Below are 16868 nucleotides of genomic sequence, written 5' to 3'. Positions count from 1 at the left end.
TATGTTTTTGTGTCTATGTGAGAGCTTGAGTGTATGTCTGGTCAGAACTTGTGTTTATGTGTATGTGTGGGTGTCTGTCTGAGAGCTTGTGTGCAAGTGCCTGTAGGGGTGTGTGTGCCTATGAGAGCATATATATCACATATAGGGCCAGATTTTCAAAGGGGTACGTGTGTAAGATACGCGCGTACCCCCCGAAAACCTGGCCCAAACTCCCCCTGCGCGCGCCGAGCCTATGTTGAGTAGGCTCGGCGGCGCACGCAAGCCCCGGGACGCGCATAAGTCCCGGGGCTTTCCTAGGGGGGGCCGTTTTGGGGGGTGTGTTGCGGCCGGCGTGTCATTGGGGGCGTTCCGGGGTGTGTGTCAGGGGGCGTGTCGCGGCCAGTGCATCATCGGGGGCGTTCCGGGGCATGGCCGTGGTCTCCGGACCTGCCCCTGGACTGGACCCTGATGCGCCGGCGGCCGGCCCAACGCGCACAAGTTACGCCTGCTTCGAGCAGGCATAACTTGTACAACAAAGGTAAGGGGGGTTAGGTAGGGCCGGGGGGGTGGGTTAGGTAGGGGAAGGAAGGGGAAGGTGGGGGGAGCCCGAAGGAAAGTTCCCTCTGAGGCCGTTCCGATTTTGGAGCGCCCTCGGAGGGAACAGAGGCAGGCTGCGTGGCTCGCGCAGGCTGCCGAGTTTGGGCAGCCTTGTGCGTGCCGACCCCGGATTTTAATGGATACGCGCATATCTATTGAAATCCCGCGTACTCTTGTTCACGCCTGGTGCGTGAACAAAAGTATGCGTGTGCGCACATTTATAAAATCTACCCCATAGGTTCTCACAGGCATGCTCACATACACATAATGGGGCAGATTTTCAAAGGCTACGCGCGTAACCCGAGACAATCTGCCCCTGTGCGGCACGTGCAAGTCCCAGGACACGTGTATATTCCAGGGCTTGCAAAAAGGGGTGGGCGTGGGCGGTCCAGGGGGCAGGGTGGAGTGTAACCGGAGCCTCCAGGCACAGCGGCGATTTGCCACTGTGCCCGGAAGCGGGCCAGCTGTTGGCTGGCGAGCGTAAGCTACGCCTGCCGGTAGGCAGACGCAACTTACCCGACAAAGATAAGGGGGATTCTAGGTAGGGCTGGGGGGTGGGTTAGATAGGGGAAGGGAGGGGAAGGTGGGGGGAGGCGCAAGGAAAGTTCCCTCCGAGGCCACTCCGATTTTGGAGCGGCCTTGGAGAGAATGGAGGAAGGCTGCGCAGCTCGGCGTGCCCAAGTTGCACAATTGTGCACCCCCTTCTGCACGCCGACCCTGGATTTTATAACATCCGCGTGGCAGTGCATGCATGTTATAAAATCGGGCGTAGATTGTTCGCACCAAGTTGCGCGAACAAATCTACCTTTTAAAATTTGGCCCAAAATATCAGTGAGGTAAAGAGAGCAAGTGTGTGTGAGAGCATAGACATGGATATGAAATCCCCCCTCCTAAAGGAGAGAGGGTTAAAGAGCATGCTACCATTTAAGTGAACATCAGCAGAGACAACAAAAGGGACAATGCAGTTATGTAACATGAGCTACCAGCCCAGGAAACAGGAATGAGATTGAAAAGGTTGCCAGACCTCTTACTGTGAAGGTGCTAAATGACCGTTGATTAGATGAGTCAGAGACTCAGGTAGGGGAATTTTCTTGTCACAACCCCCTGGACTATTGTTGGGAACCTGCAGGAAATATCACTTTAAAATCATACAGAACTATGACTGGAAAAGTCCTACATTGGAGAATTCTGAATGGGAGAGGGATTTGTGAGAAAAACATACTGGAAAAACAGTCCTAGGAAGCAAAGATTCTCACCCTAACAAGGGAGTCAGACCCTTGGGTACCCAGTTCTCAGGCAACAGAAAAAAAAGCCAAGCAGGATGAAAGGGTATGCACACGGTCAGTTTCCATGGTCGTGCCTGGGTCTTGGCCTTTTGGCTGAGAGAAGATGACCCATCCAGGGTCAGACAACAGGAAAAAAGCCAGGCAGGATGGAAGGGTATGGACACATTCTCTTCCCACGGTCCTGCCTGGGTCTTGGCCTTTTGGCTGAGAGAAGGTGATCCTTCCAGGCTGGGTAACAGTGAATAACTGACCATGAGCATAGCAGAGCTAAAAATCACTAAATGCTGAGACTGAGGAAGGCCTGAATCACTGAATGCTAAACAAGCCATGTTCCTAGTGGAGCTGTAAACCCAAGCCAGGAAAAGCCATTCTAGCAAGGGAGAGAAACCGAAGGACAGCAGCAGATTCAGAGGTGGAGCAATTCCACTGGTGAGGAAACCACAGCGGCAGATTAAGCAGTCCCCCAGAAGGGCGTGGACCCCAGAGGTAGATCAGGAGGTGACTCTGGGTCCCCCTTGAGCAAAGGGACCCAGTGGCAGATTGAGCGGTCTCCAAGAAGGCGTGAACCCCAGCATCAGCTCAAGCAGTCCACCAGGCAGAAGGGGACCCCAGCGGCAGATCATGGGTCCCTCTTGAGCAAGGAAATCCCAACAGCAGATCAAAAGGTACCCCCCAAGAGAGTGTGGACCCCAGCAGCATTCCAGGAAGCAGAGTTTGGTACCCCAGGAGGGCGTGGTTCCCAGCAGCATTCCAGGAGATAGATTTGGGTCCCCAGGAGGGAGTGGACCCCAGCAACAGACCAGGAGGCAGAGTCAAGTCCCCTGGAAGGTGTGGATCCCAGTGTTGGCAAGGACCTTTCAGCGGAGAAGAACTGGCACCAAGGAGATGGCAGTGGTTTAGATACAACTGACCCCCCAGGCCAACACTACTCACCAGCCCAGTTGCATCTTTTCACATGGGTGAGACTTGGGAAAAATGGGGGAGGATAATAATAATATTTGATTAAGCGGGAACACAAGAGGTCCCTTCTATATGGTGAGGGGCCATCAACCACAAATTGCCAAATATTAAATGTTCTTGCTACTTTGTAGAAATGTATATAGTTGTACGGCCTGAGACTACTAACCACGAGTAGATAAGTGTGCTGCTTGACAACCTATTAGCAATATACATAGTCATGTAGAAATGTATATACTTATATAGTCTAATAAACCTGTATATATTTGTACATACTGCCAGCCTTGTTCCCAGTCCCATTTGTTTTCCTGGGGTGAAGGGAGGGAAATCCCACCCACTAACATCTTCTTCCCCAAGTGGAGGCATCAGGTGCCAAGAACGTGAGGACTGATGGAGTCTGCTTTAGGGGGGCTCCTGCCAGATCAGTCCTGGACCCAGGAATGCCCCGCAAGGCATTACTTATATAAGGGGGCGTTACATATATAAGAGATGGAGTGTGTAAAAGAGTGACTATGTGGGTGTGGGTAAAGATAAAGTTTTTGTGGCCCTGCCTCCCCAATCCACGACAATCTCAAGGTGACTGGAAATCAAAAGATCCCAGGTATGGAGAGCAGGAGACTTTTTAATCCTTATTAGTTTTAATTATTGTGTGTAATTTGATGTTTCTACAGTTTTGAAATATTTTATTGTTTTGGGGAAATATTAGAACATATTTTAATTACTGGATATTTTTATTCATCAGATATTTTGAAATATTTTTTTGGTGTTTGGGCAATTTTAGATATTCTATTTATTAACTGGTTTGAAACATTTATTCTTTCTATGACTATGATTTTACTATTATGATGTTTTATATTTCTTGATTTTATTTTTTAATGTTTAATGAAGAATTGTAATGTTTCTGTTTTTCCATTGTTGCTCTACTTATAGTGGATGGCTTGTTGTGGGTTCCAGTTCAGTTTTCTGCATGTTTCTATTTATATTTTCTGGTCTCTTTATTCTGTATTTGGTCTGGGTCTGTCTGTTTCTCCGTCTGCAACTGAGGTGAGGTATTCTGCTACCATATAATTTATCTGTAGTGATCTATAGCAGTCTGATCTTGTTCTGTTTTCCTAATAAGAAATGTATTGGTGTTCTAGTGCCTGTGTAATATGTGCAGTGTTACCTTTTCATAGATAAGATTGTTACTGTTTGAATGCTGGCACTTAGGGTTGTTTTGATCTGGGAGGTTTACTATATTGTAATGGTAATTCCATTTATTCATGGCTTTCTGAGAGCCAAGCTCACACCCAGCACACATTACAAAAAATACAATTCCACAGGAGTTCCAAGTGTCTATTTTGCAGGATTTTCTGGTTGGCACCACAGCAGTGCATGTAAATATAATATGCATGTTGTGATATTTTGCCTCAGAAGACTGTACTTTTGAATGTTCTTTTTTCATGTAAAATCTGTTATAAATGCATAATTGAATTGTGTGTGTGCATCTGTAGAGTGTGTGTTGGGGTATGGCTGTAAGGTTTGCTTAGGGTACCTAATACCCTTCTCTTGACCATGGGTTCCGTTTGGGGATGGGGTGTCAGTTTTTTTAAAATATAGATTGCTAGAGGGAGTTGGCCTGTTTTTGATGGGCCCAGGACAATAAGTGAATGATAACCGGGGGGGGGGGGGGGGGGGAGGGCAGCACAGTAATTGTTCTCACAGGGCAGCAAAAAAGCTAACACCAGCCCTGACAGTACCTGAATGTAATCCACATTGAATTGACTGAAAAACAGTATATAAATAAAAGTAGTATGCAGGCCTTGTTAGTCAACTTGGATATATAGAAATAAAGATGAACAAACAAGTTATAGAAGATCATTTTTTATTGGATAACTTAATACATTTATGGCTAGATCTTGAGAACTGTGCTCTATTCATTAGGTCAGTGTAGTATGAAGGAAGCACTAACAAAATCTCTGTCAGCCTAGTATCCTATATGTAGGACATGCATCTTGGAAACATCTATTCTTGCACCATTTTTTGCTTGCCTTAATAACTGATGTTTAATAGAGATGTTCTTTTGTTTGAAACAAAACAGAAAATTTCAATGAAATGTTCTCTTTCAGTTCGTTTGGAAAACAAAACGAAGGAAATACCAGTGAAATTTTATTCACTTTCTAATTAGATTTCATTTTATTTATTTTTTTTACCAGCCATCACACCCCTCCCCCACCACCAAAGTTTAAAGGTGCCCCAGCGTAAGCCTTACCCTCCCCCCCCCCCCCCCCCCCCCCCCCCCACACACACACACACTCCAAAAGCTTTACCCATCCATGGGGGTCACGAAAGTCCTAAGGGGCAAAAGCAATCCCCAATCGTTCCTGCCCTATCAGGTCCCTATTCAAAATGGCGCTGGTCAGCCATTGTCACATGTGATGAGTGGGTTTGCCTGCAGAAAGGTGTGAGCAAACTGACATTACATTACAATATCCCTGTTGGACTACTACTAACCTGTCTGCATTAACTTAGTTGGTTTCTGGTCCTTGTGGCCTGCAGTATCGCCATATCATGCTTCTTTTATCTGCAGCTTGTTTCCTACTTAATACTTCTCCCCTTGCCTCTGCTTTCAAGTGAGCAAAGAGTGAGTTGCAGTGAAGAAGGGGGCATAGGCAGGCCTGGTCTGCCTTGGGTACCTTTTCATTTTTAAATTTTGACAGAGGAGGGAGGAGGAGTGGCAGAGGAGAGGCTCAGGCTTGGGGACCAAACACCATTTTTACTGGTTTCATTATTGTTTGTTTTTTTTCTTTTTTTTTTGTTATTGATTTTGTAATTTATTTCAGATTAATATAATGAAACAAATTACAAACAAAATAAAAATGTTAAAAAAAGTTTTTTGTATTCAGAGTTATTTCAATCTGCACCCTGATCTGAACTGAGACTGGTACTTTTTAATATATTTATAAATGATCTGGAAAGGAGAACAACAAGTGAAGTGATCGGATTTGCAAATGACCCACAATTTTTAAGAGTTGTTAAATCGCAAGCGGATTATGAAAAATTGCAGGAGGACCCTGCACGACTGGAAGACTGGGCATTCAAATGGCAGATGAAATTTAATGTGGACAAGTGCAAAGTGATGAATATGGGAAAAAGTAACCCACACAGGGGGGAAAAGTCAAGCTATTCAAGGGTTTTTGTTCTCTCCGGGACTCTTCTGCATACAAGTCCAGTCAGACAAAAGAAACACCCTTCACTCTTGTTCTGTTCAAAAATGGTCTTTTCTACAAAGTGGTAGCAGATAAACAAACATCCAAAGCAGTACACCAGTTGATAGTGCACCAAACAGCAACAAAGCCAAAACACATACAACTTAGTCTCTTTCTCCTCCTTGCATACTTATACTTACCCCAAACAGGTAAGTTCTAGAAGCAGGTACTCTCACTCCCTGGGCCCTCCCAGTACCTTTTGGGAGCTGAAAGCTCTTCTCTTCCCAGTTCCTCTCTTTCTCTTCTCTTAGTAGCTTTGGCAGATTTTCTTGATCAGCCAGTACTCTATGGATTTTCCCAGGCAGGCTTACTCCTGAAACATCCCAGTGCATACACACACCCCACAAATTACAAACAAAATAAAAATGTTTAAAAAAGTATTTTTTTTTTAATTCAGTGGTGTTTTAATCCATGCCTTGATCTGTACTGAGACCGGTGCTTTTTAATATATTTATAAATGATCTGGAAAGGGGAACAGCAAGTGAGGTGATCAAACTTGCAGAGGGCACAAACATTTTCTGAGGTGTTAAATCACAAGCGGATTATGAAAAATTGCAGGAGGACCCTGCACGACTGGAAGGCAGGTGCAAAGTGATAATGGCTGGGCTTCTGCACTGCAGTGCCACTAACTAGGGCCCGTCCAAATGCGAGATGGAATCACCCAGCGACTCTTACCTTCTCCAGTCATCCAGAGTCACAGAAGCTGATGCTGACCTGTTTCTCGGGCTTGTGAGAAATCAGCAGGATCATCAATAGATCCAGTGCCTCCAGCTCATAGGTGTTTCCCTCCCACATGAGAAACACCACAGCTGGACGGGGTTTGGGTCTTGAAGTAAATGGTACTGCAGACAGATATTGCAGACAGGTGGAGGAGAAGCCTGGGCGTCCGTGTCTCAGGGCTTCCACGTCGATTAGAGGTAAGTGGAGGTGAAGGAAAGGCAAGGGGAACAAGGCCCGAGATGTTACGAAGGCCTGGACCTACCCCTGCTGTAGCTTAAGGGCACTCAGACCAACCGAAGCTACAGATGCCCTGCAAGGGAAGAGCAAACTACCTACAGGTGGCTGAATTTGACACCCTGTTACGTCAGGAACTCAAGAGTACTGGAAAATGTGGATTACACTGGATTGTTAATATTGTAACAGATTTAAAAAAACAAAAAAAACAAAAAAAAAAACAAGGATTACCTGCAGCTATCCCAGGGCAAGGAGAGAGAGGAAGCAGCAGGAGGTCTGTTACAGAGGAGAGCAGACAAAGAGACAGTGCCAGCAGACAATTACAGAGCCAGTCAATTACAGAGCCGGTCATTGTCTCTGCTGCTGCTGCTGCTGCAAGCCTCGATGGCTGGGGAAAGCAATTACAGAGCAAGAAAAGTCTGTGCTTGTGGGGGAAAGCAATTTACGGAGCCAGAAAAGGCAGGCAGTTGTTACTTGACTTTGCTGCTGCAAGTCTGTGGTTGCCAGGGGAAAGCATCAGGGAACCGTTCTGGAAGCTTCTGCTGCCACTGCTGCACATGCTCTCTGGGGCTGCTGATGTCATGAGGGGATCTCAGGTGAACCAGGAAGTAAATCTGCAGTTCCCAGGCTGCTAGCAGGGAAAGGCTCAGGGGACACAACGTGAGGACTCCCACTGCAGAAATAAAAGCTGGGAAAATTAAAAATAATGCCAGGGGGAAATTTTAGAATGAAGTCTCACATCAAAAAAAATAGTCAATCAGCAATATCCGGGTTCCACTGCTAGCAGGGAGCCCAGTGAAACAAATGTTTCACAATGCCAGGGGAAAAACTATAGAACAGTCATGACAACAGTTTGGTGGGTTTGCACTTCACGGGAAAAAATGAGGATGTCATCAAGATAAACGACCACACATTGGTACAGTAGATCACGCAAAATGTCATTCATCATATTTTGAAATACAGCCAGGGCATTACAGAAGCCAAATGGCATTATCAAATATTTGAAGTGGCCATTGCGAGTATTAAAGGCCGTTTTCCACTCATCACCATGATGAATACGAACAAGATAGTAGGCGCCTTTTAGATCCAATTTGGTGAAAATCTTCGCCCCTCGAGCCGGTCAAATAATTCTGAAATTAATGGTAAGGGATACCGGTCTTTGATGGTGATCTCGTTCAGACCTCTGTAGTCAATGCAAGGGCGAAGGGATCCATCCTTCTTGCCGATGAAAAAAAATCCAGCTCCTGCTGGAGATTTGGAGGGTCTAATAAACTCTTTCTGCAGATTTTCTTGGATATAAGCCGACATGGCCTCAGTTTCAGATAAGGAGAGTGGATAAACCCTTCCTCTGGGTGGCTCGGTATTGGGCTTTAAATTGATTGCACAGTCATAGGGTCTGTGCGGTGGAAGCACATCTGCAGCTTGCTTTGAGAATACGTCTTGAATGGAAGTGTTTTGTGATGGAAGACCAGGAGGAGCGGACATAGTAGCCATACATGGCAGTAGAGTTATTTTAGACATCTGTTATGGCAATCAGGACCCCATTGAGATAGCTCCATAGATGACCAATTTAATTGAGGAGAGTGCTCTTGTAGCCAGGGTATACCAAGCACTATAGGATGGATGTCCTTTTCTAGAACCAGGAACGTGATAGTCTCTTTATGCAAAGACCCCGTGCGGAGGCAAACAGGCTGGGTTGTGATCGCAACTTCTCCAGGCAAGGGTTCGCCGTGAATGGACGTGGGTACTGGTTCAGTAGGAAGTTGTAGGTGTTCAACCAATCTTTTGAGAATAAAGTTCCCACCTGCACCCGAGTCGACCAGAGCTTGAGTGGTGAATTCGAGAGGCCCAAAGATGATGGAAACAGGGAGAGTCAGTGGAGGAGACAGAGCAGTTAGACCTAGGAAGAGTCCTGCAGCGGATCCTAGGTCTACGTGTTTCCCGGACAGATAGGGCAGGTTTGAACTGCATGGCCGGTCTTCCCGCAATACATGCACAGGCTCATTCTTTTATGAAAGTGCCTCTCTTTAGCTGTCAGATGACTACGGCCTAATTGCATAGGTTCATCTTCTTCTTCAGGGCTAGGCGCAGCTTGGACTGGAGGAGGCAGTAGATTCCGTGAATGGAGACCACTGGATACATGTTTCTTCAGAGGTTTTATATCAGTTGAGCATTCACGAATGCGATGATCAATGCACCCAGCAAGGTCCATTAGTGAGCTTAAAGTATCAGGTAACTCCCAGGTAGCTGCCAGAGTCCTAACTGGAACAAAAAGAAGTGAACACATAACACTAATATTGACCTCACTTCACTGGCTCCCTATTACTGCATGTATTGCTTACAAATCAATGACCATAATCCACAAAATCCTAAACAATGATCATCAAGGTCTTAACACCCTAAACATAATCCCTCAAAATCCTCCAAGAAACCTACGCTCTAATAACTCAGGTTACCTAAACATTCCCCCTATCAAAGATGTGCATCTGGCAACCACAAGAGAAAGAGCCTTTTCAATTGCCTCACCTAAACTTTGGAACACCCTACCTAAATTCCTGAGAACCCAACACGACCTAAAAACATTCAAAAAAGAGCTAAAAATACTAATGTTCCACAAATTCTACATTGACCTTCAGACGTCTGATCATCCCAACTCTCAACTGAACTCTCAGTTGTAAACCTCTTAATACATTCTCTTCACCCTGAACCTGCATACCCTCCTCATCCAACCTAATAATGCTCTCTGGACTTGATGTGCTTATTTCTGATATTGTTCAAATTGTTTTTACTGTTGCACAACTGCTAAGAAAATGTATAACGTTCACATTGCTTTTCTGTTACACAACTGCTAAGAAAAATGTATACCTTTGTAAACCATTGTGATGGCTCTACCGAATGATGGTATCTAAAACTCAACAAATAAATAAATATATAGATATAGCTCTTAGGCAACCTGAATCCCATAGGAGTTCGGAAGACAGGATCTTGAATTCAATCACGAAGTGCGGGAGTGGTTTGGTTCCCTTTTGTAGATCAAAGAGTGCCAAACCGGCAATAGATTGGCGAGCAAGGTCATCAAAAACTGACTTAAGGAGAGCCAGAAATCTAGGCAAGTCATTTAGGATTGGGTCATTGCGTTCCCAAAGGGGTGAAGCCCAGGCCAGGGCTTTCCCATCCAATAGGGACAAAATGTAAGTAATCTTGGTAGTAGCAGTAAGAAATAAACTGGTTGTAGAGCAAAATGCTTACAGCATTGATTGAGAAAGCCCCTACACAACAGGGAGTCTCCTGTGAAATGCATGGGGGCTGGTAGAGAAACTGTAGTTCGCCCAGTAACCACCGGGGGTGATGCAGTCTCACTGGAAATAGAAGAATCCTTCAGTCTGGAATTCAGCTGGTTAAAGGCGGTAGCCAAGGTGTCAAGAGACCTCTGTTGCTCGGTGATCCGTTGGGCCAGGCCAGGGATGGCCTGCAAGGCTGAGAGCTGAGCCGGGTCCATGGAGTTAGCAATCTGTTATGTTCTGTGTGCCTTGAACTAGAAGTGGGCCCTTGGGTCGTGGTGAGCAAAACTCCACCCACAGGGAGGAGCCCTGTGGGCCCTTCCCACAACAGGCAAGGTCTAAGCAGTGATGGACAACAGAGGAAATAACTTTATTATACAGCCGATGAGGATCTGAGGAGCAGATCAATAGAGTCTGCAGGTCACCCAAGAGGGTGACCTGCAGCTGGTCGGTCCTAGTAGAATCCTTAGCATGGAGTAGTCCGATAAACACCTTATCTAGGCATAGCTTGTGCTGGCAACTCCGGTAGTGGTCCGCAGCACGGGGTAGGATGGAAGTCAATGGAAAGCTGCACAAGACTGGATGGATCCGGTAGTGGCCCGCAAGCAGGGTAAACCGGGGATCCGTGCCACAAAGGTAGATGAACAGATGCTGTACTCACGCCAGTACTGTGGAAGTAGATGGAGGATCAGGCACCAAGGAGGTCCGAACAAGAACAGCAAGGGTCATCTGAGGACGATGCAGAAACTCACTGGAACAGAGAAACAGAGAGTAAAGGCTCTCTGAGGAGCGGATAGCCCTGAGTGCAGCAAGGCCCCCGAGGAGCGGGTACCTAGGTCACTCAGTAGGGTAGCGAGATGGAGTCCCAGTGTGGCAGAAATAGCAGGACCGAAATCCTTGCTAACTCATAGTGCAAGAAGTCAGCTGAGCTTAAGTATGGTAAGCAGATGATGTCATGCGGTGGGGACGCCCCCAATGTTCCCGCCATGACGCGTTAAAGAAGGGGGCAGGCGCGCGCGTGCCTTAGGTAACCCCAATATAAGATGGTTGCCGGGAGTGCCCATGCCGTCCCGGGCACGCCATGAGGGTCGGCGTGTTGAAGTGGAGGCTGCCATTCTCCCCAGACTTGGAACTGTACAGAGAAAGGAGTTGAGCAGCAAAGGTCGCAGCCACCTGCGACTGACGGGCGCAACAGAAGCAGCAAGCATGCCAACGTATTCCAGCATCACCAGCAAAGAATGTAGAACTGTGAAGTGAACTATATTTTGCACATCTGCTTTTGACAGTAAATTTCTGACCAGAAACTCAGAAATACACACAGAAATACTCAGACATACAGAAGATGGTGCAGAGTGAGACACAAGAAATAAGACTGATAGAATATATTGTTCTCACATATTGAGGACTGACTATTAATTTATACTCACCTGAGTGATTTTCTGAGAAAGATATGAGATCTGCAAGATACAAATGTGAGAATAATTTGAGAGAAGTATTATATTCTTAGTTTAAGAAAATTGTTCTAAGAGTTTGAGTAAATTATTTGAGCTGAAACTTTTCTGATATGTCCTATTGGTGAGTCCTTGTACCTGCAAGACCATAGAAACAGAAAAGTTAATAGTTGAAGTTCTTTTAAAAATCTGAAATAGGGAAAGAAACGGTTAACAAAAACGTTAAAAAAGAAATAGTCTTACATTGTTAAATATTTCACTCAAAGTATTGTTAAAGGTGTTCCTGGAAAGTACTTAAAGAAGTTCTAATTGTTTAAACAAAGGTTTTTCAACTTGTTTCTTTAAAAATAAACACTATTGTATTTCAGAATGTGTCAAAGTATTTATTACTGTAAGTTAACATTTAATTGTTTAAACAGAATTTTACCTTGAATTATTTTCAGCAATCAGTCACTTCTCTCCCTCCAGGGAAAGCACTTGCTTTGTTAAGAGTCACTGAGTGTTCTTTTATGTGTGACTGGCATTGGAGGAAAAGGGATGGAGAGAGATTATCCACTCTGGCTCCATGACTATACCAAAGTTTTCCCTTTCCTGATCCACCCTTGGGTGTTATAATACTATGTTTGCATCACCTTAAAGCTAGAACAAGATGCCTTATTTCCACCAGTCATGTTGAGTTCCTGATTTTATAAGTTCTTAAAAATCATAATCATCATTGTTCCAATTGAGGGCATTGTAAAAGTATTTTTAAATATGACCATATTTTGTATAGTTATGCAAGTTTTTATCAAAAATTCAGAGCACATGAACAGATGTAATTACTGCTAAGATATTTGTTGTGCAAGAAGAGGCCAATATTTAGTAGGGATGTGAATCGTTTTAGGACGATTAAAATTATCGTCCGATAATTTTAATATCGTCTTAAACCGTTATGGAACACAATACAATACAGATTCTAACGATTTATCGTTATAAATCGTTAGAATCGTGAGCCGGCACACTAAAACCCCCTAAAACCCACCCCCGACCCTTTAAATTAAATCCCCCACCCTCCCGAACCCCCCCCAAATAACTTAAATAACCTGCGGGTCCAGCGGCGGTCCGGAACGGCAGCGGTCCGGAACGGGCTCCTGCTCCTGCATCTTGTCGTCTTCGGCCGGCGCCATTTTCCAAAATGGCGCCGAAAAATGGCGGCGGCCATAGACGAAAAAGATTGGACGGCAGGAGGTCCTTCCGGACCCCCGCTGGACTTTTGGCAAGTCTCGTGGGGGTCAGGAGGCCCCCCACAAGCTGGCCAAAAGTTCCTGGAGGTCCAGCGGGGGTCAGGGAGCGATTTCCCGCCGCGAATCGTTTTCGTACGGAAAATGGCGCCGGCAGGAGATCGACTGCAGGAGGTCGTTCAGCGAGGGTTCCGGCGCCTCGCTGAACGACCTCCTGCAGTCGATCTCCTGCCGGCGCCATTTTCCGTACGAAAACGATTCGCGGCGGGAAATCGCTCCCTGACCCCCGCTGGACCTCCAGGAACTTTTGGCCAGCTTGTGGGGGGCCTCCTGACCCCCACGAGACTTGCCAAAAGTCCAGCGGGGGTCCGGAAGGACCTCCTGCCGTCCAATCTTTTTCGTCTATGGCCGCCGCCATTTTTTGGCACCATTTTGGAAAATGGCGCCGGCCGAAGACGACAAGATGCAGGAGCAGGAGCCCGTTCCGGACCGCTGCCGTTCCGGACCGCCGCTGGACCCGCAGGTTATTTAAGTTATTTGTGGGGGGGTTCGGGAGGGTGGGGGATTTAATTTAAAGGGTCGGGGGTGGGTTTTAGGGGGTTTTAATGTGCCGATTTTTCGATTTTTCGATTTTTTAACGATTTTTCACGATTTTTCACGATATTTTACCCCCCCAAACGGCAACAATACGATTCCCTCCCCCTCCCAGCCGAAATCGATCGTTAAGACGATCGAGGACACGATTCACATCCCTAATATTTAGCACTACTTAGGCCTGGATTTTCTAAGTTCGCAGAACTTAGAAAATCCGGCGATAACGGAGGGGCAGGCCTGTGAAAGCCGGCAGCGATCGCACCTCCGCCATTGGGCACGATATTGGGCCCGCTATTGGGCATGATACTGGCGGCGATAAGGAGTCCTACCTTTTGCCAACAGTGACATCATCGCGAAGTCCGGCCCAAGACCACCCCAACTCCTCCCCTTCTGGTACAGACTCCTCCCCAACTCTGCCCCAATTTAGATATCGCACGCGAAAAGGAACTTTTCACATGCGATACCTTTGGAAAATGACCCCCTTAGCGGGATAAGTAGGGACTTAGCCGGATAAGTAGGGCCTTATCTGGCTAAATGGCAGCAGGTGAATATCCTGTCCCATCCAGTGGCTGCCTCTTAGACGGATAACTATATATCTGGCTAAATACTTAGTCGGATAAGTGGTGGACGAGATATAGGTGTTTCAGGGAGGAACTGCTTATCCAGTTAACACAGCCGGATAAGTAGCAATATTCAGACATATCTGGTTACATTTATTTATTTATTTAATGCTTTTATATACCGACATTCATTTGCACATCACATCGGTTTACAGTAAAACAATCCGAAGCATGGAAAGGAGGTTACATATTAACAATTTATACAACCTCATAGAGTTTTAGGGCAGGGGGAATACATAGTAGTACATTAGTCAGAAATGTTAGACCTGCTCCATAGCCAGATTAAATTTATCCAATTAACGAGCTATTTATTCAGAGATATTCAGTGGCTTGGCCTACTGCTGAATATCCCTTGTAAGTTAGCTGATTAAGTCTTATCTGGCTAGACGAATTGGTTTAAATATCTACCTCTATATGAATAACTATGCAAATTTAAACATTTTCTCCACAGATACAGAATGGGAGAAAAGCTTAGTAAATCAGATCCTTAGAAGAGAGCGGCACAATTATTTAGCAACATCATTCATCTACTTTTATAACATGTTCATTTATTTTTCCTTGTATATTTTTAGTGTACTTTGTTAGTCTTTCTATCGAGATGGAAAAAATTGTTGCCCAGCTGTAAATGACGTATCTTTGGTATTGGTGTATATACAATCAGAGAAATGATGATGCTATTAACATATTTATTTATTTATTTTATTTGCTTTTATATACCGACATTCATTGGAGTACATCACATCGGTTCACATTAGAACAACTGGAACAGTATGACAAGGGTCGTACTATTTTACATTTTAACATAAACTGAGATTGAAATAACATAAACAAAAGTCATTTAACAAAAATCATTTAACAGTAACTGTGACTGGTACTAATACATATTATGTAACATAGGTTTAGATAGCGAGTTTTAAAAAGGGGGGTATAGGGGTAGAGGAGAACATGTGGCGCAGGAAGCATTTAACAGGAATAACGGAGGGCGAAAAAGGGGGTGAGGGTGGGGGGTGAGGGTGGGGGTATCAATATTGGATGCCGGAAGTACTATGATTGTAATGGCGGGTCTGTGAGGCAGCGATTGAGTCGCAGGGGGGAGAGAGGGAGGAGGGGGAGGGTTAGGTTGTGTCATGGTACACATTGAGGAATAGCCATGTTTTCAATTCCTTTTTAAAAGTGTGAATGGAGGGTTCAAGTCTGAGTTGAGAAGGGAGCTTGTTCCAGAGGGTGGGAGCAGCTACAGAGAAAGTGCATTGTCTGGTAGAGGTGAAGTGTGCTAGTTTAGTGTGGGGAATGATAAGTAGACCTGTGTTCTGAGATTGCAGGTTTTTCTGGCTGTGGTGTGGTTGGGGAGGGTTGTTAGACCATTTGTTTTTATGGTTGTTGATTGTTTTGTGAAATATGGTGAGGATTTTGTATTGTGATTGGTGTGATATGGGGAGCCAGTGGAGTTCTTTTAGTATGGGGGTGATGTGTGAGGAACGGTTGCTGTTTGTGAGAGATTTGGCTGCTGCGTTCTGAAGCAGCTGGAGGGGTTTTAAGGTGGAGGCAGGAAGTCCGAGGAGGAGGGAGTTACAATAGTCCAACTTGGATAGTATGAGGGATTGTAGCACGGAGCGGTAATCATAGTGGAAAAGTAGTGGTTTGAGCTTTTTGAGGAATTGTAGCTTGTAGAAGCCCTCTTTGATTGTCATGCTGACGTGTCTTTTCATATTGAGGTCTGAGTCGAGGGTGATGCCGAGATCTCTGACCTCATTGGCGATGGAGGTGTTAAGTAGGAGAGAGGAGAGGTCTTTGTTGGTTTTGGTGGAGGATTTGTTTGAAATGTATAGTATTTCAGTTTTTTTGTCGTTGAGGGTGAGAGATATCTGCGAGAGGAGATTCTTTATTTGGGTGGCGAGTGTGTCCCAGTGTGTAATGGTGTTGGTTAAACTTTATTTGATGGGGAGGAGAATCTGGACATCGTCTGCGTAAATGTAGAAGGTGAGGTTCAGGCTGGAGAGGAACTTACAGAGTGGGAGCATGTATATATTGAACAGGGTTGATGAAAGGGACAATCCTTGTGGAACTCCGTGGGGGAGTGGGAATTGGTCTGATTTGCAGTTGTTGAGGTGGACTTTGTAGGATCGGTTGGATAGGTATGATTGAAACCAGTTGAGGGTGTTTTCTCTTAGGCCGATCTCCACCAGTCGCGTTATGAGTAAGTCATGGTTTACGGTGTCAAAGGCGGCAGAGATGTCCAGGAGGATGAGGAGGTAAGAGTGACCGGCATCGATGCCTCTCAGTGCTGTGTCTGTGAGCGATATGAGGAGGGTCTCGGTGCTGAGGGATTTTCTGAAGCCGTGTTGGCTGTGGTGCACGATGTTTTGATTTTCTAGATGCTCGGATAGTTGTAGGTTCACATGTTTCTCGATGATCTTGGATATGAAGGAGAGATTGGAGATTGGTCTGTAGTTGGAGGGGTCAGATGGGTTGAGATGTGGTTTTTTGAGGATGGGTTTAATCATGGCACATTTCAGTGCTTCTGGGAAGATGCCTTGTTCAAGTGAGGTATTGATTATGTCTGCGATGGGTTTGGCAATGGTGTCGGGGATGAGTTTGAGGGTCTTGACTGGGATTGTGTTGACTGGGTCTTGACTGGGATTGTGACTGGGATATGTAGTTACTGGGATATGTGTCTGGGA

This window comes from Rhinatrema bivittatum, chromosome 8 (genome assembly GCF_901001135.1).
Source record: "Rhinatrema bivittatum chromosome 8, aRhiBiv1.1, whole genome shotgun sequence".
Lineage (NCBI taxonomy): Eukaryota > Metazoa > Chordata > Amphibia > Gymnophiona > Rhinatrematidae > Rhinatrema > Rhinatrema bivittatum.
Note: the sequence above shows the minus strand (reverse complement) of the source record.